The sequence below is a fragment of the Cavia porcellus genome, unplaced genomic scaffold, assembly GCF_034190915.1.
Source record: "Cavia porcellus strain 051 isolate PalLab524CR breed Dunkin Hartley unplaced genomic scaffold, mCavPor4.1 scaffold_18, whole genome shotgun sequence".
Taxonomy (NCBI): Eukaryota; Metazoa; Chordata; class Mammalia; order Rodentia; family Caviidae; genus Cavia; species Cavia porcellus.
Genome location: NW_026947501.1, coordinates 52552407 through 52578343, shown reverse-complemented (window position 1 = coordinate 52578343; position 25937 = coordinate 52552407). Strand labels below are relative to the sequence as shown.

At 45.6% G+C, this 25937-nt stretch overlaps 1 protein-coding gene and 1 long non-coding RNA gene across 15 annotated transcripts in view; one reads left to right on the top strand and one right to left on the bottom strand.

Annotated features, from left to right (window-relative positions):
- Positions 1–844: 844 nt before the first annotated feature.
- LOC106028037 (uncharacterized) lies at positions 845–10990 on the bottom strand. Of its 2 annotated transcripts, XR_010040788.1 has the most exons (4): positions 10685–10990; positions 8150–8231; positions 7223–7405; positions 845–7149 (listed from the first exon to the last, which is right to left on the bottom strand). It is a non-coding gene; the product is annotated as an uncharacterized LOC106028037 (long non-coding RNA). The 2 variants fall into 2 exon arrangements; XR_001201648.3 differs by having other exon boundaries at positions 845–7405; positions 10685–10987.
- Positions 10991–11080: 90 nt separating this feature from the next.
- The window catches only part of Inpp4a (inositol polyphosphate-4-phosphatase type I A), a 117753-nt gene continuing 102896 nt past the window's right edge, over positions 11081–25937 (top strand). For 12 of the 13 annotated variants that reach the window (XM_023565811.2, XM_005004445.4, XM_003471669.5 and 9 more), the window contains exon 1: positions 11081–11267. The gene's annotated coding sequence lies outside the window, so the exon portion shown is untranslated. Of the gene's footprint in view, positions 11268–11348; positions 11550–25937 lie in introns of those variants that run through there. The other variant, XM_023565810.2, reaches the window with a different exon arrangement.

Genomic DNA, 25937 nt, shown 5'->3' with positions numbered 1-25937 from the left:
GTACCGCCAGCTGACTCCTAAGTACCAACAAATATTGTTCTATATTTTCATGACTGATGAACATTTTCAGTTTGTGTTTTTTTCCATATTGCTATTTTTCCTCACTTTAAATCATTACTATATACTTCAATTCATGGTCTTAAATTTTTAATTTGTTTGTTAAACAACTCTCCACTAAGGGTTAAAAAATTTAGGATCCCAAATCCTAGAGATTTCTTTAATTAGTAATGTGCTTTTCAGAGGTTTCTGGCAAAGACTTGCGATAGAAAACAAGTTTCCTTTGGTGCATTTAACTGCATTAAAGCACAGTGAAGAGTAGAATCTGCACTGAGGGAGTCACTGGTGTGGTGGTGTCAAACCCTATGGTGTGGGAAGCCGTGCTGTAGAGTACAGGATGATCCAGATGTGACCACCACCACATCTATTGCTCTCAAATCTAACGGTTTGAGTAAACTAACAAAGAGCGAATCCCTGTCCTGGTGCACCAACAATGTGCTAAACTGAAACAGGTAAGCCGGAGAATTTCCTGGATTAGCCCAGGAGAAATCAGGTTCTGAGAAGTAAGCAGCCAGGGTGGATGGTGCACTCACGGGCCCCTAACTGCGGGACCCTGAGCTGGGTGAAAGTCCCACTGAGATGCCAGGGTGCCTGGTACTTCTTCCCTGTTGGCTCATCCCTGCAACATGATGATCTTCACGCCAACCAGGGCCTGGGAGAGAGTCTGGCCCTCACACGCTACGCCTGGTCAGGTGAGCAGACAACACCTGCATTGAGGAGAGGCCCAGCCAAGGTGGGTTGTCTGTCATCACCCACACTCACTGCCACAGATTCAGGTCTCCTGAAAGAGGAACAGAAAACAGCCTTCCAGAAACTATCCAAACCAGCCCAGCACAGTGGCACACACTGCAGTTCCAGCACTGGGGAGGCCGAGGCAGGAGGATTATCGTGAGTTCTAGGTTAGCCTGTTTCAAAAAAAGAAAAATTCCCCAAACTGTCCAAACCACATTCTCATGGAAACCTGTGTGAAAGACACTAATACTTTGCTCTGAAATTTGGGAAGAGCAAATTTTTACCAGTTTGCAGGAAAACAGTTAACAGCTTCAATTTTTTTCACTCTCCTCATATCATTATTGCAACTTCTCCTTGGTATGAAATGCATCCGTGAATGGCAAATCACGTTCATGCAGGCAACGGTAGCCGCTGTAACGAGTGAACTCCAGCATCAGTGGCTTGAAGCGACACATTGCTGACTCTGTCACAGTGCAGTACAGTGACTCCAGGCTGGCAGGGACCACTTCTGGCACCGTGCCCTCCCTGGCATCTTCTCAGAGCTCGGCAGAGCCTGCAGACAAGGCTAGGGAGATGCAGGAGGTACCACAGCTCCACGGTCACCTTCATCAAGGACAGACAGCCATCAGACACCCTTCCGTCGGTGAAAAGTTGTCACCCCTAGATTCACAGGAACCATAACCTTTGATTAAGCCACTGTGTCCCAGGACAACTGCTGCCCACTCTGGAAAACCAGCCCAATCTCTGATTAGACATCTCGTTGTCCATGCCAACTAAAATTAACAGGAAAACCTCCTCAGAATCCATACCCAGCCACTTCCTTTCACGCTTGGGCTCAAATTTGACACTATTTCATACATAGTACTTATAGTCAGTCATGTCTTCTGCTGGTGGAACCTGCGAGGGAACAAAATCACACCACATCTAAGTGCTGGGTAGGGTAAAGACCATTAAAATCACCCTAGCAAATCTTCTGGATTGTGCCCTGCATGTAGTCTCCAGCTCTGTCGGGTCGAGTACAGCCAGTATTCCCTCTACTGGCGCTGGTTCGCTTCTTCGCTGGAAACCAGGGGAAGAAGTTGGCTCTGGAGCTTTCAGGGGTCACAATGGTTGGTCTGCTGTGCATTGCCCAGCAGGGCCTCTGCAGAGGAGTCCTGGGCGTTTTGTTTGGGATAGTTACTATAACAGTGTCCAGCGGATGGCAGTAGAGGGTCCCATTCTAACTTGAGATGGTGCATTATGGAAACTTGCAGTGTCCCCAGGACAGGGCCTGCTGAGGGCTGTTCCTTTCCCCATGACAACAGGGACGCAGGTCCAGAATTGGAAGTTGCTGCTGGCCTCCCCCACTGGACTGCTGCGGCATATTTTATGGAGAATAATTTTCTGCAGCATGATTGACAGTACCCATCGCTGAGGTCGTGCTTAACGCTGCCAGTGGAGAACCTAGTCTCAAAATTCAGACGAATCCCTTACGGTTTAAAATGTGGTGACAAGGACTGGCAAATGTGTGATCAAGTCTACGGGGAAAGAGTACAGACAGGGGGACTGGTCAGCATTAAGACTGCCAAAGAGCTTTTGCTTTCACAAGAGCAAAGTGTGTATCTATTCTGTGCCAGATTGATGTGCCTTAATGGTTTTAAGTTCCTGACTGTGCCTAAAATCTTCAAATTTCCTATTTTGTATTGAATAATTTGCATTGTATCACTTTAGAGAAGGATTTAACATTTAGCATCGCTCTTCCTATGAGAACGTTGGTTTGACTGGATTAAGAGACGCCTCGCAGATTTCTAAGGCAGACTTCCTGGTGGGTGTGTGGAGTGTTTCTAGGGATGGTTGCACGCAGGCCACGCTCTGGGAGGCAAGCCCCACCCCGACGTGATGAAGGGAAGCAGGAGAAAGTCAGCCTGCACTTGAAAAAGCTCCATTCTGTGTAAGCAGATGCCTCTTTCGCTAATGCCATTGCTTCATGGACATTAGACCCCAGATTCTTCACGTTTCAACACCAGCGCACAACAGCGCCTTTCCAGGAGCTTCCAAGTCTTCAGCCTTGGGCTGATGTTGCATCCTCAGTTCCTCTGGGTGTGCGTCTTCCAGCTTCTGGGACTGAGCAGCCACTGGGTCCTCTGGCTGTCCACAGTACAGCTGGCCATTGTGGATACTCCTGCCACTGATCCTGTTAGCCTCCTAATAAATCTCTTTCCATCACTACATGTGTACATTTCCTGCTGATTCTGTTCCCCTGGAGAACTCTCGCAAATACAATATATCAAGCTAAAAAATTTTGCTTCTCCTGGAGCAGGGGCATTTGCTGTCAGCATGGTGAGCTGCTAACTTCCTTGCCGCGGTGCAAATGTGAGCGGAACCTCCACGTTCTTCCAATTGCAGTGGACTCTTCCCCTCCTCAGTTCTGCCTCTGCGTTCAACCAGTCTCACTCAGAAAGTATTTGGGGAAGAACTGCATCTGCACTGAACTGTTTTTCTTTTCACTATTCCCAATGACAATCATTTACATAGCACGTTACAATATTCGAGTTATTATAAATAATTGAGAGATGATTTGAAGGCGGGGAGGGTGTGCCAATACAATGCCGTCTTACACAATGGATTTAAGCATTCCCCAAATGCAGGGATCTGAGAAGTGGAAATACACCTCTATTTCCCTTAGTCTTCTTCTCCTACTCAAGCCCAGACTCAGACAGTTTGGACTTGCAGAAGTTAAATTAACCAATGGTTACATGTTTCCTGTTTTCTATGTTCTGTTGACCAATGGCCACTGTGTTCAGGGCTCTGGAAGTTAAGGTGATCATCTACCCTATTGTCGATACTATTGTATCTCTGCTCCTGCCACAAAGCTAGAGATACTGATTGGGTCAGCCAGGACCCAAGGCTCCTCCATTCTGCCTATCTTTGATCCTGCCAAGAGAAAAGAGGATTGTGACTCACGTGTTTGTAGGTAACTCTGAGGGACATTGGTCCTATGATTAATGTTGCCCTGGCAACATTAATGTTGCCCTGGCAACATTAGAATGGACTCAGTTTTCCCAAGAACATTAAAAGCACAGTTGTGATGGGAGGAAATAGAACCTGTAAGTGGCTGCTTCTGAGTGATCACTGCCATGGGTTCTGGTAGTCGTCACTGGGCTAAGGATGCTGAGTGTCCAAACTTCTCACACAAACTGCCATTAGTGTCTGGGGTCACCTTCACAGCACAGTACCCTTTCCACCCAACTCCAGAACCCCCGGTAGCTGGCTGAGATGCACTGAGACATGTACTTATTCCAATTGCAGAAATTCATTTGACTTTTAAAATATTCCTTTTGGGGGAGGATTCTATTTGCCTCTATTTCAAGACTCTTCCTGTGCAATAACGGAGTTCCATCCTCAAAATTTATTTTTGTTCTTTACAAACTACTCAGATCAGAGTTTAGAATTCAGAATTTAGATCAAATGTTTTATAAGGTTAATATCATTTTCAACTAAAAATCTCGCTGTTTAGGAAATTTGCCGGCAGGGTAAGCCTCACATATTCTGAGTGAAAGGGAAGTCCACTTGTGGGGAAGGCGAGAAGTATGGGGGAGCTGCAAAGGGAGCCCACATCGCTTGCTTTTCTACCCCACTGTAGCAAGAAAGCCCTCACCAGATGGCCAGATGGGGGCCCCTTGGACTCCTAACCTCTACTCCACAACTGTAAAGAATAAACTAGGGCGTTTGCACTGAGCTACATCTCCAGCCCTTTCTACACAGCTCTTATTTAAGATAAGCTTCTTAGGCACTAATTTGTCCAGAGTGTGTTCAAATTTGTGCTCCTCCTGCCTCAATTTCTAAAATGCTGGGCTACAACACCCAACGTTTGTTTGTTTTGAGAGGAAATCTCACTGTATTTCCAGGCTATTCTTAAATTCCTGACCTTGAGCAATCCTCCCACTTCAGCCTACCAAGCAGCTGGGACTATAGCTATGTGCCACCATATCCAGAAAAAGCTGTGTTCTTTGCTAAATCCCCAGCCCCCTAGCTGTGTTCTTTATAAATTATACAGCCTCAGACATTCTGTCACAGATCACAGAACATACTAAGATGGTGACCTTGGAAAGTTCTTCTGTGCTCACTCTCATTCTGTGTTTCATTCTAAAATATGGATTTAGTGTGTTGCCATGTGGAAAGACACACACACTAAGTCCTTAGCACCATTATCTTGAGGTAGAACTATGAATGATCTTTATTTTTGTCCTTTTTTGGCTCATCTATAACTTCCAGGATTTAAAAAAAAACATGCATTACTTTTGTGATTAAATTATTTATGGAAAAATACAAAAGAGATATAAGAAAGATAGAATGCTGGACCATGCCCTTCGAATCTGTAGTAAATAGGTCTCTGTGCTGGTCACTGTCCCTGTGTGTCATCCTTCCTTTTCCCAGTTCTCTCTTTCACTGCTTTGCTTTAAGACTGTATTTGCTAAAGGCCATCATAAAAAGAAAGGAGCAATTATGTAGGGAAACATTAAAATGATGGGCTCTCAAGAAGGAGCCTGATTGTTCCACATACAGAACTTTAGTGCTTTGGAAAAGCTGTAACAAAATGCCATCGCTTGTGCAATTTTAACAGAAATGTATTTCTCCAGGTTCTGAAAGCTGGATGGACCTGGCTCATGACCTTCAAACAGTAACCTTGAGGACTGCAGATGCCCTAAGCTGCACTGGGATGGCTTTAGATATTGAGGATAAACTTTTCTTGTTAATGAAGAGTCTATCTCAACAGAGCAGTATGTGGACACTTCAAAGCTCTTTTTGACAGTTTCTTTGAAATAATCCAAGTTCTATTTTCAGTGGTGAGATGAGAATCCCAAAATGGTCTTTGGAAATTCTTCGAAACTTCATACATACTTTCAAGTATTAAAAATTAAATTTTGATTTATATATTAATGGAAACCTTCTATTTCCAGTGAAATTGCCTGTGATCAGACACTTACGAATGACACATGGTAAGTCATTTGGGTGATGGTTTCCTGGGGTTTCTGGTATGGTCACTGAAGCATGTGGGTGCTCCTCACAGCTCTCCATGGTTGAGAGGGTGGTAAACCCTAGGCCCCCATGACTGCTTCTACTTTAGCAGAATGACTTGATTCTTGCATCCATTTCCATTGGTTATGCAAAACCTAAACCATTAATAGAGATTGGTATTCATAGATTTGGTGGCAATACTGATGCTTTTGTAGTTTAAGCCCAGCTCTCATCTTTACTAAATGCTGCTGATGGGAGGTGTCATGTGTGTGTGATGTGATTGCAGTATACAAAATTAGGCTAATTGTTAATTCTGCCATTTGTGGGAATGATTTTCCAGGATAAGGGTTGAGCTGAGCTATACAGGTGTCTTCCCCCAGGACCTCCCCCTGTGTAGAAAGCATGATTCAAAAACAGATCTTCCCATGTAGAGTGGAGGGATCAGGACTTCTCTAGCTTTCAAGAATGGCAGCAAGGCTATTTTCAGTAATTATAAGCCATGGTGACAAAGTAAGCATGGTGCTGACATTTGTAGGATTCATTAGCCAATCACTGATGTTGTAGGATTATAAAAGCATTGATAAATGAATTCATCGCTGTTTTTCCCTCTCTGTGGCCAGTGTGGCTTTTGATGATGGTGGCAATGGTCATATCATCATCTCTCCCACCTCATATATGTGGCTAGGTATTGTGCACACACTCATCTTACCCACACTATCTACCTCACAGCCAGCCTTAGAGTTAGGCTGATCAAACAACCCGCCCAGTCGTGGCTGGGTGGAGATGAGCAGAAGAGGTGTGTCTGAGTGCTCCTCATCCCCAGTGGCCATGCAGGCCTGGCATTGAAGAGCGTGGACCCCCTGAGCCTTCACTGCAGCCCCTAAAACTGTGACTTGAGTGAGAAATAAATCTTCACCATGTAAAGTCAATGCCATTTGGTATGTGCTGATACCTCTTCACAAGATCTGCCTTTGATCTACTTCAGGTAAAAATAGCAAGTCTTGTTTTTTCTATTTTTAATGAGTCACCAAAAACTCTTGGAGGTGATAGACATATTTCTTATTTTGATTGTGACAGTGGTATCATAGGTGTAAGGATGCATATGCACAAACTCATCAAATTATAGATCTTAAATGTATGTAGTGTTCGTTTCAATAACACCTCAAGAAAGTGCTTGGAAAATTCTGCCTTTTAAGATAGAAAGAAGCACTTTGCTTCCCATGCCAGCCAGGAAGTGCCATACATACATATGTGGTTTCCAAATCTGCCTGCTGAAACTTCAGTGTTCCTAAGGGTCCAGGCTCTGATGGTGCTCTCCAGCCATCGCCATACATAAAACTGACCTTGGGCCAGTTTTGCTGCCTGTGGGATAACCAGGGCGAGTTGAGGTGGAGGAGAGACATGGGGATGAGGAATGGGGAGACTTTAATTATACCTATTTTCAGACGGGAAACTGAGGCTTGGAAGAGGATGTCCTTGTCTAGGGCATGAAGCTTCCAAGTTCCCTGGGGATTCCTGAGGCCACATATTTCATCACCAAGCTGAATTGTGCCAGTAGAGTTGGGTTGACTTCATGTGTCCAAGCAGAATGCGTCCAACAGCTTTTCTTGCAAATTTACTATGATTCCATGGAAAACAGTTTTATTTTTAATCATGGGCTGCAATCCATTCTTGAGTCATGAAATCAATCAAATGACAAGCCTCAAGGGAACACAATGGAAAATAACAGGCTGCGATTGGCACCATTCTTCAGAGTATTATTCCAAGAAAATTGTGTTTGTTAAACACATCTATATGTGTTTGAGGTGTAAACTGTATCTCTTACTGTAGGTCACAGCCCACGGAGTCTAAAGAATTAGGCTAGGTTTTGGAAGTTAATTGAAATTTTTAAAATTATATTTGTGGGTAACCTATGATTCCCAGTAGGTTGGCCCTTGAATCACCCCACCATTCCTTGATCCTAAAAACATTACACACACAAGACCATTTTATTTATCCTACTGGAAAGGTATGCCTGTCTGTGTGCCCCCTGGTAACCATATCTGCCCTAGGGCACCAGCACACATGGCCACAGGATTCCACTAGCACACCTAGGTCATCTCCAAGGAACTGGCAATATTGAAAACAGGAGTTGTCCTTTCAAAGCAGCCAATCCCAGCTATCCATGATGGTACATGCCTATAATCCCAGGACTCAGGGGGCTGAGGCAGGAGGATCATCAAGAGTTGGAAGCTAGACTGGGCTACACATTGAATTCAAGGATGGCCTTACCTACACAAAAGAGAGCCTGTCAAAACACAAAAACAAACAAACAAACAAATGGAACAAAAAAATCAGAAAGTAAGTAACCCATTTCAATGACCTTCCACATGCAGATCCTCAGAGTGCTCAGAAATGCTTCCATCTTTCTCAGAGCCAGCTTTGAACCAGATGATCCACTTTAGCTGGAAAACAAAGCGTCATTAGGATACCCCTTAAAAGGAAAGCAAAACAGAATGAATAAGAAATGAAATTCATGGTGAGCAAGCAGTTAGGGGGGTTCATGACAGAGACAGCACTGTTCTTCGGACCTCTGTGCGCTCGGAGTTGTTATGAAGCTCAGGCCGTGACTCAGCAGATCTGAGATGGGGCCCCATGTTCTACTCCTGTAAAACCAGCACTGACTTCACTGGGGATCCCGTCTGCATGTCAAACTGGTTCTTTCCTATGCATTTTAAGACCCTCTCCATCTTTGGCTTTGGATAGTTTAATTAGGGTGTGTCTGGCTGTGGATTTCCTTGAGTTCATTCTTGTTGAAGCTTATTGATATTCTTGGATTTGTAGATTTGTTTTTCATCACAGCTGGGGAAGGTTTAGTGATTATTTCTAATGGAGATACACAGTTGGAGCCATAGGGCCACTTCTTCCATTCACAGCCTAAGACCTACATCTCACAGGCAGGAAAACAAAGATTCCCCAGGACATTCCAACATCCCAAACCAGGATGCATGTCCAGATCCTCCTGCAGGACATGTGGTAGCCTTTCTTCACTTGGGGTTTATTAAAGGTTCCTGCATATGGATAGCACCTCACACACCCAAGTGTCACAGAATGAATTATGGGAGTAGATGCGTGCTGTAGATACAGCTGACACGACTCAGCACCAATTGGTCACAGCATTGATCACATTCTGAAAGACCCAATGAGAGGCCTCCTCTGCCTGGAGTGACAGTTTAAATTCTTAAACCCAGCACATTCAGTGCTCATGCCGCTAATCTCAATGGCCTTGAACTCACTATGTAGCCCAGGGTAGCCTTGAACACCTGGTATTCCCACTTTGCTTTGTTTCCTCTCACAAAGCCTCTTAAAATATGGAGCCTCCTTCAGAAATGCTCATTCAGTAGGTCTAGAGTGAGGTCTGATAACCTGTATTTCTAGCACTTTCTGGATAATGCTGAGGCCACTGGTGGGTGACCACATGTGGAAACCTTCTGACATCTCTAAGGGTACTAGGGTACTAAGTACTAGGGTACTAAGGTGTCAGAAGGATACTAAGTGTACGACCACACACTCGAAGGATATTTTCTTCTATAGCGTTGTGATGCACAGGACATGCATAGCACTGCATTTACCGCAAGCCCACATCCCCTTTCTCTTGATAATTTTCATTCTACAGCGGCATTAGGGCCTATTCTTTGCCACACGGGAAACATGGTTGATCTTTAAGCCTATCAGACTTATGCAAAAGTCAAATGACAAATACTGTTGGAAGTCTGAGCCTCTTTCAGCGTTTGTCATTGTGCTAAGTGAAAGAAAGTTGAAATTAGACAGATGGCTGTTTTTAAATGTTTACTTTAAATTTCTCTCTCTGTTTTTAAAAATGTTACTGATTTAAGATCTAACATCTGAACAGGACACTTATGTTACTCATTAGATCTATCATCTGAACAGGACACTTTTGAGAGTGAAAGAGGTTCTATTGGTCATTTTTCTGGGGAAAATAAAAAAAAAAACAATGGAAGCAGAAAACTGGTGGTCACAGGCAAATCAGTGTACTGGCTGCATTAATTTTAGAAAATAAAATATGAAAGTACTTTTGCATTCCTACAAGCACGTTAGATTTTCATGGCTTTCATTTTACACCAGAGTCAAGGTTCTGTCATTTCCTTTCATTCACCCAAAAAGATAGTAAATGGCAAGTATTTTGTAAACAAATCACTTTTTTTTTGTCTTTTTCATTTTTATCGGTACCAGGGATCGAACTCACGACTGCCTGCTTGCAACGCATGCGCTTATGCCGCTGAGCTAAATCCCCAGCCCCAATAAACCACTTTTTAGAAGAGAAATAAAATTAAAAGTCAACAAAGAAAAATTAAAAAGTAGCCTTGTATCTTTGTGTTTTTTTTTATTCCAGACTATTGTCAGCCCTTGAATTTTGGTGACATACTAAGGGTCAAATCTAATTTTAAGTAAATTCAGAGAATTCTTAATTTTCATTTCTAACATACTTGTTTTTGTACCTGAAGTGTGAACTCAGAGAAGTACTGTGGTTTGCTGATTTGAAATGTTTTGATTGCAGAATTTTTAAGGAGAAAGTTTTCTGAGAAACTGTAGACCCAAACATAAAGCAACTTTGTTTAGTACAGTACCTATTTACCCTTGAGCAAGCAAAAAAAAAAAAAAAAAAAAAAAAAATTGTCATTAAAGTCAAAAATTTCTTCCAAAACCTCTATTTTGTTTGGCTACGGAAAGACAGAATTTTGGATGAGAACAGTTAAGGAGCTGGTATCTGTTTAGAGTCTAAAGTCTGGCACATGTCAGACATATGCCATCGATATACACATTGATGTACACATGTCAGAAGTGGACTGGGAGAATATGGACAATTGTATTGTAGCCATTATAAGTCTCCACATACCTCAAGTATTGCAACTTTAATTTTTTGCTGTTTCTGGTCGGAATCTAAACGTCTCCCAGGAAGTGATTACAGGGGCATCCCGGGACCCAGTGGCCTAGGCGCGCCAAGTCTTCTAACAGATCTGCTTTCTTGGGTCGTATCAAGGCCTCAAAAGCCGCAGGTCCAGAGGTTGAGGACCTCCGTGATGGCGGCGCAGGCACAGAGCAGGGTGGGAGCAGAAGTAGCTCCACACCTCCACTCTGCAGCCCGGAGGAAGCCGACACAGCCCGGGAACCCGCGGCCCGGCAGCTGGTGCTGGCGGCCGCGCATGCGCGGCTAGGGGGCGGGGCCTGGGCGGGGCCGCGTTCGGCGCCTGAGGCTCTGGGGACGGCGACGGCGGCGGGCGGCGGCAGCGGCTGAGGCACCGCCGGGCACGGGGAGCGCGCGGGCGGCGGGTTCGCGGCCCGGGGCCGGGGCAGGAGAAACAGCACCTGAGGTCAGGCCTGCAGCCGACGACTCCACGGCCGGGCAGCTACACTGTTGCAGCGGGGCCCGGACGCGCGGCCAGGGATACAGGACGGGACGCCGCAGGCCGGCGCGCCAGGTCGGTGGGCAGGGCCGGGCTGGTCCGGGCCGGGGCAGCCGAAGCGGACCCGGGCGGGCGGACCTTGGGTGGAGTGCGGGGGGAGCGGGGCGCGGCCGGTGCGGCAGGAACCTGCTGGGCCGGCGCGGCCGGCGCCCGCGGTTGTCATGGAAATGCATAGCCTAGCGGCGTCGGTGAGCGCCGCAGACCCCCGGGGCCGCTCCGGTGCCTCGGACGCCGAAGGCCTGTCCGTGCCTCTGGTGTGCGGTGCGCGTGAGCGGGCGAGAACCCACAGCAGCCAGGGTGAGCGATCGGGGCGCCGTCCCCGCGACTCTTTCCCTTTTCCGCCTATCCCCATCCCCAACCTCATTTCCAGCTTCTTTGCTTTTGGACATTGCATTTCTCTCTCCGGCCTCGCACGTCAGGGAAAAGAGGCCCGAGAGAGGTGCAGGGAGCTGCCGTGGCCGGCCTTTGAGAAGCCAGTGATGGAGGTGCACGCCATGCAAGGCTGCGTCGCTCAAAATGTCAAGCGTAAATTTATATCTTCGTGGGCGAAGGCAGGGAGTTCGGCCTCCCCACCGCCCCTTGTCGCCTGCCCTCTGACATTACGTAATGATGGGTTCCGACTCCCCCCTCCCCCCGAGTTGACATATCATGAAAATATTTCTCTGGATAAGAAGGAAGTATAGGCCGTTCGAAAAGCCCATCCTTGCGTCTTTTGCCTTTGCCACTGACTGCGTTTTGTGTTGGGAAACTGCCTAAGAGTACAATGTGATTTGTCACCTACCTTTCAGGGCATCTAAACCACGGGAATGAGGGAAGGGTGGGGGGTTGGGATATTGCTGTGCAGTCCTGTGTGGTTCGTCCCTTGTCACAGTGGGTCGCATGGACCCTGGGCACCAGGAGGAGCTGGGGACAGAGCAGGCTTCCCTAGGATGTGAATTCTGGGTCTGCTCCTAGCTGGCTCCAGTTCTCAATGTTTGCATCTTTAAAAAGTGAAAACGGCATCTTTGTTTGCAGAGTTTATTTTGAAATCTAGATGCTCTTCATGTGGAATGGCTCAAGGTTGGCCTGCAGTGAAGACTTGATATTTGTTTGGTTGGAAGCAGGCTGTCTTCCTCAGGAATTTTGTTCTTTGGATCTAGGCAAGGACCTTTGTTTTGGGGGTTCTTTGCTGAAATATTGACCACTGGAAGATCCAGTTTATTGCTTCTGAAGAGAGCTGAAAGGTGGCGCCCACATGAGGAGGTATCCTTGTGGTTCTGCAGGAGGGATGGTGTCAGGGGACTATGACGCTGACCCAGGGGTGGCCTCTGAACCTCACAAGGCCTTGTTCCCTGTAATATCTTGTAAACATACTGTAGCAACAAGTCAGAGTTCCTGGGAGGGTTGACTCAAAGACAGATCTTAAAGAAATGGACAGATCCAAAGAGAAAAGACTGCTCTGTTTCTTTCTAGCTCTGCAACAGAATTAATTGTACTGACTTGTTTACCTAGCAACTTAAGTTTTCATCCCACACTTTCCATCTTGGGGTTTATCTGCTCAGGTAAACTGGGGAAACTCAGAGCTCCAGCTGGACTCTACAGTTTATCCTGTTGTTTGGAAACTGGATTTTTTGTAATATTGCCATTAAAATGAATTTACAGTTTAAGAAAAAAAAAAAAACATGTTCAGGAAATAATTTCAACGAGAGCTTTTTGTAGGTGTTAGAACACTGAAGAAATGGCATGTGTGGCAGAGAATTGTCGGTCTGTCAAGTCTCCCTGCTCAGCTGTCTACCTAGGGCCGCTCTCACCCCGCACTTTTGTGACCACATCTTAGAAATGAACCTGAAAGGCTCCAGGGGACCAACTCAGCGCCACCCCCATCCCGTGGCTTAGCATCTCAAGTTTCAGTAAGGCAGTGTGGAGGCGGAGACTTTCCATCAAGCCTGTTTTTTCCCCCGTTTTAACTTCTTAATGAAAAATTTCAGCTTACATATCCTAGAACTGTTCCCATACCATCATCAGTTACTTACCGTGTCAGGAGGTTTTGACTTTCAGTGAGGAAAAAATAGCACAGATCTGCAGCAACAGAAGCTTGGTTCTGTTGGTGCTGCTTTTGTGGGACTTGATTAATGAGTTGGTCTTGAGAGATCCTTCATCACAGCGGGGTTTTTTTTCCTTCTTCATTGTCCAGGAGCAGAAGCTGTATGGGGAGACAAATATTAATTGTCACCCAGGCTTGCTTCGTTTTGACTGTCTTTGTGCTTTTAAGGAAGTACCCATTGTGAACCTGGGCCTCAGAAATTTACCAGGTGCACACCTTGTTGCCTTAATTATTTATTGTATTTTGATGTGACTTGAGACTAGTGAAAAGTTGCAAGAATAAAGGCTTCTTAGCTATTCTTTTATACAGGTTCTTCTGACATGGAGATTTTGCTGTTTCCTTTCTCCTCATAATTATGCATGATTACTTTTTAACGCATTAGTGTATTTAATAGTTGCATGCTAAGTGCCCTTTTACCTCTAAGTACTTTTTGCTGTGCATTTCCTAAAAACGAGGACATTTTCTTATATAATAAAGGTATGATTATTTTTTAAACATTAGAAAATAAACATTGATATATTCTGTTATGTACAGATCTTATTTAGATCTTGCCATTTGCCTCAGTTATGTCCTTTATAGCAAAAGGAAAACTTCTTAGCTCGTTTGTTGCATTAAATTGTTCCATCTCTGTAGTGTCCTTTAATATGGGATATTTTAAGACTGCCAGCTGTTTTTTATATGGTGTCCCTCAATTTGGGTTTGCTCGTGGTTAGATTCAGGTTCTGCACTTCCGGCAGAAGTAGCATAGGCTTGATGCCCAGCTTTGTTAGCTAGTGTATCCATTAAGAGACACTTGGTGTCCATTAAGAGACACGTGGTGTCCATTAGTCCTTTTGCTGGCCTTGTTAACTTTGATTACTTGGTTAGAAGAGTGTCTGTCTCATTGGACAGTTTCCATTTTTTCCTCTTGTGGTCATTTATGTATCTCATAGAGAGAAAATGTGAGACCGTAAATATACTGCCCTCATTCTTTTACTCACTTGTTTTGGAACTCATGGATGTTTCTTATCTGAGTCAATTATTATGACAGTTGGCAGATGGTGATTTTCGAATTCCACATTTCCTTCTACATTTACTAGTTGGAATAGTACTGTAGAGAGCTTTCTTTTCTTCCTTATTTACTTTCTGATTTGCATCTCTGGATCCATGAATTCTGGCTTTATTTGGTAGATTATTATGTGTTATTCTCATTTTATGGCTCAAACTGTTCCGGATGTGGGTTGCGGGGGTCCCTCCCAGCCTGCCCTTTTATCTTTTTGACATCTTCCTGTCTTTTGTAAGGACTTCTTTTCTTTCTGGCACATCAAGACTCAGCTGTACTTTCCTTGCTGCAGCCCTGGAATTAGGCATTTCTCCCTATCAGTGGGGAATGGTGTTGAGAACCAAGTGCTGGGTTGTAATCCCACCATTTGGGAGGCAGAGGCAGAAGGAGGCAGACTAGTTCCAGGCTAGTCTGGACAATTTAGCAAGATCTGTCTCAAAAACTTAGGGGTCACTGGAGATGTAGTTAAAAATTAGGGTTATATTCTAGATATCTGTATATACTGACACAGTAAGTTTGCTTTTTGGAGGGTTGGATCTAGTAGAGTGTGAATGTATCATATAATTTGACACTCTCATTGATGGTTATTTAGGTTGTTTCTGATTTTCTGCCCTAAAAATAGTGAGGCATAAGCCACATCAGTGTTAACCATCATGTATTTAAGTAGAATTTCTGTGATAAAGATTAATTCTAAATGGAAAATACTATATTGCCAAATTGCCCACCAAAAGACTTTTATCAATTTGTTTTCCTTCCATCATTGAGTGAAAATGTCTATTTCTCTTTGACTTGGCAACATTGAGCAGAACAGTCCACCAAAAAAAAAAAAAAAAAATGTGTATACACTTCAGCAGTTCCCTGTATTAATTAGTGCCTGGAAGGCAATGGCCACACCTTTGAGCACCTCCTGTAATTGGAGAGCCTGCGGATACCTTTTATTAATCTCACAGTGTCTCAATAAATTTAGTATTAAAATGTTTATACAAGATTTTCTTTTTCTGATGTATATATATCTTGTTAATTTCTCCAGTGTGATGGGCAAAGAAGACATTGTTTTAATTACATTTCACAAATTGCTGAAAGTATTGGAAGACTGTTTTCTTGCTAATAGCATCTGATAATTACCTGTTCATATCCTCTGTCCATTTTTTCCTTGCTACTTTGTTTTTTGTTATCTCAACTAGTTTAGGAAAGTTACTGTAACTTTGGGCTTCAGTCTCGGCAGCCTTAGAAGGCTCCTTTAATAGGTGGATTGTGTGTACTAAAGGAGAAGGCACCTGATGTTTTCTGAGCATCCCCTGCATGCTAGCCAGGTGCAGCTCTCGGGTGTCCTTAAGCATCCTCCTAGAGGGCCTGTCTGGGACTTAGCTGGGTCGTTGAGGGGGAAGTCATGGGAGGTGTGGTGAGGGCACTCACCCAAGTTAAAGGGCTTGAACTGGGATTCTGACCCAAGTCTGTGCGGATCTACTGCCATTTCCAGTAAATCACATAACACCCAGGGTTTGAAAATAAGTGGTTTACTTTATATATGAGTATATGCATGAAAAATTAATTGTACAGACTTCTCCATATCAACAGCTTCTGTTTTCAGTATTTTGAGCTTCTCTTTTCAGTGTCAAGAACTCCTGTACTCAGTCCTGCATGCTGAGCACATACGTCTCTCATTAATTTTATTCCTGGAACTCTTACGGGCTCTGGAGCTGAATTTCCTGAGAGCCTCTAAGAAGCTATGTGATTTTGGGCAAGAAGATTAGTTTTCCCTTGCCCAGTTGTCTCATCTGAACAACTGCACTGGTGATGGTGGCATCACAAAGGCTTGCTGGAGTGTGAAGTGAGTTCGTACACAGCAGTGCTTGGGGCAGGGCCTGGTGCCTGGTAACTGTGGGAGTGTGAGCCCTGGGGATGAGTCTATGTCTGGAGCATGTGAGCCAGTAAGGAATCTGGGATTAGATCATCCTTTCCCCTGCAGGTTTAATCTCTTAACCATCCCTTTTGTCATAACCATGTGGGGATAGGGAAGCCAGGGCCCTGGGTTTTGCATGATCATCTCTTTTTTCTGGTCTCTGTGCACCTTCCACTTCTCACGATGACTCTCAAGCCTGCATCCATCAGCCCAGCCCAGCCCAGCCCAGCCCAGCCAGCCCTATAGTGTTAACCCATAATCTTACCTTGGATAGATATGCGACAGGCCTACTGGGTGAGCATGGGATCTGCTCAGTGAGGTTCACCTGTGCAGGGGCCCAGAAAGAGAAGACTAGTCAGGGTGTAGGAGACATCACGGTTCAAGTGTCACTTCATGATGATGGTGATTTCTGAAATAGGGTCCTGGAGGCTGAGGGGTATCCTTTGACCTCCAGGAAGAGAGTTGGGGCCTCTGGAGGAGGAAAGCATTCACCCCTTTCTGGGATACACCCCAAGCCCTGTCCCTGTCTCCTCTGCTTCCTGCAGTGTCCTGTCTTACATCTCACGAGGCAGAACTCTGAGGTCTCCTGAAACCTCCTACAGCCTGTCTGTCCCCCACCCCTTACCAGAACCCTCCTGCAGCTGGTACCAGCTGCTGCGACGGAAGCTCATCAGATTAATTCACTGTTGGGAGTGGAATGCTTGTCCTGGCCTCCTGTGTAGGTTTCATCTTTAATGGTGAGTGTTCTAACCCATCAGCTTGGATTTTAAAGAAAGGGGATATAGGCACATAAATTCTGAAAACCTAGGAAGTGTTTTTAGGCAAGTATTCTTAAGGTGTTCCTAGGGAACAGAATTCTAGGAGAAAACAGGGAAGCTGAGTCTAAGGGTCTCTCTGAGCTGGGCGTATGTCAGATGGGATGCTTTTGGCTGTGAAAGAAACAGTGAAGGGGGATGTAGCTCAGCAGCACATTGCCTGCCTGGCAAGCTCAAGGTCATAAGTTTGATTTCCAGTACCAAAAATAAGGAAGAAAGAGTGAGGATTATCATCACAGAGAACTGGAGTCTTAGTGGATTGGTAAGTTTAGCAGTTTTTCCAGGGACTCAGGCTCTTTTCTCCCCTCTGCAGCCATCACCATTGGTGTACCATAGGGGCAGTGTCCTCATGATGACGAGGTGGGTGTTAGGCTTAGCAGAGGTGGGTGTTAGGCTCAGCAGGACCCTGTGCTGCCTTGTTCCTGTCCTGCAGGAACAGGGGAGGATATGTGTACACTGGTCCTTTTCTCTGATCTGTGAGAGCAGAGTGCCACGTGCCCACCCTGTCCAGTGCAGGGCACTTTGAGAGATGCCACATGCCCGTGGTGTAAGCATGTTCCCTAATTGTGGTCCCCACTTGTTAGAAAAGCAGTGTCTTAGGCCCCCCACTCAGCCTCCTGAATCAGACCCCCAGAAAAGGCCCTGAAACCTGCTCTCAGAAGGCCAGGGAAGACGTTTTCAGGGCAGGGGGAAGGAGGTTAGATGTCGGGTGCTCAGCCCACAGTGTGGAGTGCAAGCTGCCCAGCAGGGGGGTTAAGGGTGCTCTGCTCACCTTGGTCTTCCCTGGCCCCGTGCCCCAGCTCATCTTGCTAGCCTAGTTTCCTGGCCCCTATGCTCACGGCCTCTGCAGGAAACTCTAGGGGCTCTGTGCTAAAGCAGCAGCCAGCTCCCCAGCCCCAGGCTGGCATCATCAGGCTGGCTCTTTCGACCTGCTATCCTGAGACATCCTGGGGTGTGTTCAGGTGGGTAGGGCTTATACCCTGTGCTGCTCCGAGCTCAGTCAGCAGGGAATCGAAATCGCAGTGCTGTCTAGTTAGCAGGTACCTGACAAGTGTTTGCAGAGGTGGCTGGCAGCATTCTGTGACTTTGCCTAATGTGACCTGCTTGTTGTGTCCCCCCCAACTTCATAAATATAGCTCCTCCCATTTTACATTTAGGGGCAATAAAATAGCCAGCACCGTGTGTAACTGGCCCACTGTGCCACAGTTTTTCTGATGCCAGTGAGAGAGAGGTTTGTAGGTTTCTTGACTTTGTGAGGTTTAAAGCACCTGGGTGCTACTGAGACGCAGGCCCACACAGGGCTGTGGCCTGGTTAATGTGCGTGACCGAGGGGCAGGTGGAGGAAGGGGCAGGTGCAGCTGGTCCAAGGTCCAGCTTTCAGCAGGGCAGTGGGTCAGAAATTTGGGTTATCAATTTGAGGGCATGGCCAATGCTTTAAAAGGTTTTCTCTTTCCTTTTGGAGATAAGATTTCAGGTATCCATGTATGTATCATATGGGGAGGATATGTGTTTTTTTAAACATTTATTCATTTGTGTGTGGTGTATTTGGGTTAATGGACTATTGTAAATGTGTCTTTCTGTGAGTTTTGGTAAAACTGTCAAACCCTAGAGCTCGGTGTAGGGGATCCTAACCTGTTGTTAGGAGAAGCTACACTGGACGTGTGTGTGCTTGAGGGCTTTTCCTTTATCAGAACTGAGGTGTCTGTGAACCCTTTAGACTAGAACCACAGATCTGAGACGAGTGGGGCTTAAGAATGGCATGGAACTGGTGGGCAGCATTGAGAACCTTCTGCTGTCACTGTGGTTTGTTGTCAGATCTTTGGCCACCTGGACCACACCCTTCTGATGAGGTTGGAGTCCTCAATAGGCCACTCTGTGTTGAGTTTGGGGTTTGCCTGTGGACGCCCTTGAGCCCTTTGTGTGTCAGCCTGGGGCATTGGCCAGTCCACCACAGAGGATTGAGAGAGCTGCTTGTTGGAGCCCCAGAGAAACCTGGCTTCCCCGAGATTCCCCTGGGTCCTTTTGTGCCTCAGCAGTGTCAGGGCAGCCCTATGTCACCTTGGCTGACTCAGAGGTTGGCAGGAGATGTGCTGTGAAATGCATATGGCAGACTGGCTCGTGTCGCAAAGCAAAGGTAGGAGCACATTGTGTCTGAGAGAGAGGGCAAGGTGGATTATAGGGAGGAAAAACGTGGGATGTGAACCTGCATCAGTTCTCTCATCTGTAAGGTAGGAAGGGGCCTGGCTCTGGGGGTGAGGAGATTAATCCAAGCAGGAGAGACCTGAGGCACAGAGCGTGGGACCAGTGCGGGTGGGGAGGCCGTGACCTCCTGCTCAATTTCACCTCTGGGTAATTCATTCATTCCCATGGTGCCCTGCTGCAGCTGGAGTCCACCCCATCTCAACCACTGCACAGCTCCTCGGGAAGTCAGAGTTGCAGAAAGGGGAGGTGCTGAGAGGCAGAGAAGGCCAGCAAAGGTCAGGGAGAAGAATGGGGGGGCGCGGGGCCTGGGCTTCACCAGCTCTCAGGCAGGTGGTTACTGACCTAGCAGTCTTTTACATATCTCGTTTTTAAGGAAAACAACCTATGATTGTGTGTGAGAGAATGCAGAGTATTTTTACAATTCTTATTTATTGCTTTGATTGTGTCCCACATATACAAATGTCAGATGAAATGATCACATGACAGAATTGGCTGATAATCAGATAGTGATGAGATGGAATGACTGATGGAGCCCAGTTAGCACGGGGCTGGGATCCAAGAACATCACACAGTCTTTACTCCCCTGGTTGGGAAGTGGAGAGGAAGTGGCTGAGTGAGTTCGTTGGCATTAGGCGAAGCACCTTGCCGGATAGACTGCTGGCTAGGAGGGGAAGGGTTGGCCAGCTCCTTTGGGATTTGCCCTGACATTCCAGTGACTTGGTGTGGTTGTGCCTGGGCCGGAGCCTCCTCCTTTGTTGCTCACACAGGGACGGCAGTTCCCTTCCCCAGTGTTCCCCTCATAACCCTACAGACAGCAGAGTGGTGGTATGGGAGTGCTGGGGCTGCATGGGTGAGGTATGTGTTCTTCATCTAGCTGGCATGGGGTCGACACACTTGCGCACGTGGTGCCTATTTAGGGAAGTGCTGCTTCCCTAATCTGTTGCCTTGGAAATCCTGCCTCTTTCTCCTTTCACTTTCTGCCCCCTCTGCAGTGATTCAGCAGTGGTTTTTCTGGAGTAGAAAAAGCTACTTGGTGTCAGACCCTGAGTACCCAGAGGGTGTCAGTGGACAGGGAAGCTGCCTGCAAGTCCCAAGGACCTGGCTCCTCCTGGACCAGGTGCGGCCTGCAGAGCCTTTCTCTGCTGCCCTGCAGCCTGGCTCCAGCTCCGTAGCCCTTCTGGGGGCCCCCTGCAGACAGTGACCCAGCACCCTCCAGGGTCCCATGGGGACCACATCCCCTTTGTCTTGCCATTGGTGGATGGAGATCACTTTATTCTACTGTGCTTTCCCCTGGTTTCAGTCTGGACTGTTTGCTTCCTGAGGGCTTGGCATCTTTTCCTAGGATCTCCACTGAGCTCTCTGACCTACTTTTTCCTTACTTTTGGCCTATTTTTAAAAATTATGTTCTATTTTTAATTGACACTGAGTAAGTACATATGCATGGGTACAGTGTCATTTCAGAACATACGGATAAATGGAATGATCAGGTCAGAGTAATTGCACATCTGTCCCCTCAGACATTTACCATTTCTTTCTCTTGGGAACATTGAAAGTCTTCCATGCTAATTATTTTGAAATATTCAGTTAGTCATTGTCAACCATATTTATTTTACTGTGCTATGAACATTAGAAGTTATTAACTGCTTATCCTATCTGAGCTGACCCCATTAACCAGCCTCTCTTTACCTCTTACCAACTCTTCCCAGGCTCTGGTAACCACTGTCCTACTTGCTGCCTCTGTGAGATCAGCCTGTTTTTGTGCCTGGCTCAGCACGATACCCTTCAGTTCCATCTAGGCTACAGCAGAGGACAGAATGTTTATCTCATTGTGTGTGTATGTGTGTTACGTTTTATTTATCCACTCATCTGTCCATGGGTGCTTAGGTAGTTCCCATGCTGGCTACTGTGAATAGTGCTGTAGGAAATATGAGAGTGCGGGTTATCTCCAACAGCTTGATGCCATTCTTTTGAATGCTTACACCCGCACATGGCGGGACTGCTGGATCAGATGGTAGTTCTAATTCTAGTTTTTTGGAAGCCTCCATTAGAACTGTACTAGTTTACATTGTCACCAACAGTGCATGAAAGTATATGAGTTCTCTTTTCTCCCTATTGTTGCCAGCATTTGTTATCTTTTTGTCTTTTTTTTTTTGGTTGTTGGTTAGGCAGAGGTCTTGCTATGTTTTTCTTGCTTGAACTCCTAGGTTCAAGTGATCCTCCAAACAGCCTCCCAAGTGCTAGGATTGCAGACATGTTTTTTTGTCTTTTCGATAATATCTGTTCTTACTTGGGTGAGACAGTATTATATTGTGGTTTTGATTTGCATTTCCCTTATGATTAGTGATGTTGAGCAGTTTTCATATGCTTGTTGGTCAATTATACATCCTCTTTTGAGAAATGTCTGTTCTGTTCTTTTTTTTTTTTTTTTTTTTAAACCAGGGATCAAACTCATGACCTTGCACTTGCAAGGCAGGTACTTGTGCTGCTGAGCTATATCCCAGCTCATCTGTTCTGATCTTTGCCTGTTTTTAAAATCAAGGTATTTGTTATCAAGTTATTTAAAATCAAGTTATTTGAGTTACCCCATATTCTAGATGTTAGTCCCTTGTTCAGTAGTTTGCAGATATTTTCTTCAGCTGTTCTTCACTCTGTTGATTCTTTCCTTTGTTGTGCTAAAGCTTTTTAGTTTCATTTATAAACCCCATTTTTCAATTTTGTTGCAAGTGCTTTTAGGGTTTTATCTAAAGTTTTTTTTTTTTGTCCAGACCAATGTTCTGAATCATTTCTGAATTTAATAGAGTTAGATCTTGCATTACTTATTTACTTACTAATCTCTGATTCATTTCAAGTTGATTGTTTAATATGGTGAGAGATAAGGATCTATTCCTTTCCTCTTTGTATGGTTATTCAATTCAGTTTTCCCAGCACCATTTGTTGAAGAAACTTTCCTTTCTCTAGTTGTATTCTTGCTGTCTTCGTAGAAAATTAGCTGGCTATAAGTACATGGGTTTATTTCTTGATTCTCTATTCTGTTGCATTGGTCTGTGCATCTGTCTTTATGCAGGTACCATACTGTTTTGGTTGCTATAGCTTTGTAGTATTGTTCGAAATTAGGTCATATGAGGTCTCTAGTTCATTCTTTTTGCTCAGGATTGCTTTGGTTATTTGGAATCTTTGTGATTCCATACACATTTTATGAGTGTTTTTCAGTTTCTGTGAAAAATGTCATTGGTATTGATAACCTATTTTATTTTGAAATCTATTAGCCATTCATGACTTGTTGCAAAAAGGATATATGAATTTAAAATTATCAGTTAAAGCATAAGCCAACTAAAAGGGTCCCTTCAAGAGGAGTCCATAAAAAATTATAAGGGTTGCTTTTATTTCTAACGATGGTCACCATCTTCAGTCATGTGCCTTCCTCCGGAAATGTCCAAGCACAGGGAACAGAAGCCTGTCCTGCTTGACAGTGCAGACACTTGTGTGCATAGGGCTCACCTGGGCGCTGCTCAAAATGGCGTTTGAGGTGCTGTTCTAGGGGCCTGCAAAGTGCTCAGTGCTCAGCATTTTGAGTAATTTCATTGTGGGGAGGAAGATCTTTTCTTTTGAGCCAACTTGATTAATTTAATCATTCTGTAGTTAGGCGTTTGTCTTTACTAGGGTAGATATTGGTCCAGAAAGAAGGTAAGCAGGGGGTTCATGAAGTAGTGAGGGCCTTTTGTGGGTGAGCTGAGAACCCCAAGAGAAAGGATTCCTTGGTGATAGCACTTCCAGTAGAAATGGCTCTGGTACCAATGTGATGGTAAGAAACATGAAGGTTTTCAAGGAAATCTCTGTTTCTTCTGGGGACGATGCTGGCCTTTTGTGTGGGGGTTCAGTGGGTCCCTCCACACATGTGTGTCTTGGATTCTGATGCCTTGTCCAGATAAGGTGCACTGTCTGGGTGCAGATCTGTCTTCCTTACAGTGGCTGCGTGGATGCAGCCCCTCCATAGTGGAGAGGGCTCTGGGCTGTTGTGGAGATGACTCATTCCAAACAGGATTAGACAAGATGCTGCAGACTCAGGGCAGTAATCACTGTCATGTCTTGGAAGCGGGTCTCACAAGATTCGATTCCTGTCCCATACATGCAGGTTGGCTGTGTTATAAACAGGGAAGGGCTGTGTTGCTGTTTGTCATGGCAATTAGCGGTCCATGGTTCAGACCTTGAACCTGACTTAATGGATTTACTGTAATAAAAGCATGGCTTATTTTCTGCCTTGTAACCTAGATTTCTCTGCACTCTATGTGCAAGGCAAGCCAGTAAACATTTGGGGGCAGTAAGCAGGAATCCATACACAAAAGCTGTTTGCACTTGCTGCTCAGATAGGCCAAAAGTAGAGTTAATTGTCCTTTTTAGGATTATAACTGTTGGCTACCTGACTATTTTATAAATAACTCTATATCAAAATGAATCTCACTATGCTGAAAAGATCTTAGGAGAATGTATTTGCCCTAACCCGAAGCCCAGGGTAAGTTTGAAAATGCCTTCTGGAAAGTGGGTGTGTTACCAAGCTGGCATCTGAGAGTATCCGTCCTTATCTACTTCCTAGCATTCTCAGGTGCTGACTTCTGTGCCATGGGGTGTAAGTGGGGAGTGATGAGTTTGTCGGGGTTAGATGTACCTGTATGTCACGGAAGAAACTGAAGAAAAGAGGGCGGGTCAGGCTAGGCATCTGTCCTTCCTGTCCCCGATGTGAAAGTGGGCATGCAGAGCCTGTGTCCTGCCATGGGTGAAGTCCAGGGCCTTGTCTCTAGCTAGCATGGTGGCTTGCAGTATAGCCAGCTTACGGGCCTTCCAAACACCAGGCACACCAGGCTTGGGCTAGGGGGTAGCTCGGTGGTAGACCATTTGACTTGCCTAGCAGGTATGAAGTCCTCCCTTGTACTGCACACACACACACACACACACACACACACACACACAAATCCCACTACGAGAAGATCTTGGCCTGAGTTCAATGACTTAGCAAGATCCTTTCTCAAAATAAAAACCAAGGGACTGGGAATGTAACTCAGTGTGAAGGTCCTAGGTTCAAACCTACTCAGTACAGCTGAGTGAGAGAGACACAGAGACAGAGACAGAGACAGAGACAGAGAGAATTTGGACTCTAGCTCAAACATCTTTGGTATTTTCCTGGACTTGTATGAAGTGTGTTTTTAGAACGAAAGGGGCTATGTGGGCTGGGGAATTTCAGGCAGAGACAGAGGTCTAGGTGAGGGCTCAGGGATGAGATACTATAAGCCAAGGGCGACCCAGAGTGGAGGGACCCTCCCTTAGGGAGACAGCTTCTTCTTGTGGCCTCCAGAGAGGCTGGCCCCTCAGCTCGCTGTAAGGCCTGCAGACAGCTCCAGTCCATAGTGTGGAGAAGGCCACCTTCTCAGCTGGACAGAGGTCACACCTCCATCCTGCCTCTATCCCGTGTCGTCTGGAGTTTCCTTTCAGGGGGCCATCCCCACATGTCCACTGTCAGAGGGAAGGAATTCAATGGCCAGATTATTCTAGATGGCAGTGAAGTCAAATGTGTCTCTCTGGGATGTTTGCCTTTTTAAAAGTATAAATGCTTGCAGTTCCTGAAGTCTGAAGGTGGTCTTCCTGAGGCACACGAAGGGATTGGGAGGAGTTTGGTCTTCCTGGTGCCTAATGACCAGGCCAGCTGCTCAAGTCACTGCCTCCCAGGCTGGAAGCCCCTGCTGTTGCAGGAGACACGTGCATTACTCAAGAATCCTGGTAGGGAAACACTTCCTGAATTTGTGCCTCTCAAACAAGGAACTTTCTGGCTGTCTTCAAAGCTCATAAGGAAATTTTGCTAATCTGTAATAACTATTTTTGCCAGCCTCTGAATTTTTTTTAACTTCTAAAAAAGGTTCAAATCATCAAATAGCCCTTTCTTACCTTCCGTATCGTGGGAGTGGCTACTAACTGTCTACAAATGGATATGAGATCTTTCCTGGTATCCCCAGTATGGATCATTGCTCCATGCAGCGCCCAAGCTAGTTTTTGTTTTTTTTTTTTTTTGGTGGTATCGGGTATTGAACTTAGGACTTCAGGCTTGCCAGGCAGTTGCTTAGGCCACTGAGCTAAATTCCCAGCCTCATGCCCAAGCTAGTGATGAGCTTCTGGTGTCTGTTTTGCTAGCCATTTCTTTCCCAGTAAAAACGTATCATTTTTCTCATTCTGGGAGAGAAATCTCTTGCTGAGTGGAGCTTCCTTGTAAATTCATTGGATATCTTCCCTATCCCTTCACAGGTGCGCAGGGCTGGGCGTTGCTGGGGCTCGCTTCCTGCTTCCTCTGCTGTCCTGAGGTTGGCTGGCCCTGCTGAATGGATGCTGCATTTTTTTTTTCCCAGAGCAAATAAAGGCTCTTGGGATACCTAGGTGTGCAGCATGAATTCAGAAATAAAGGCCAAGGCCAGGTTGGAAGCGGATCTGATTTCCCTCTTTCCTCTTCATCCCTTAAAAGAGGAGGCTGCATTGCTAGAGTTCAGCAGGGAGAGGGGTGTAGGAGGTGGGCATTGTCAGAATCTTGGCCCACTGTGGAAGAGGCTCTCAGCACATTTTGTGGCTGCTGGTCCTGGTTGTGTCAGAGACGCACATCATG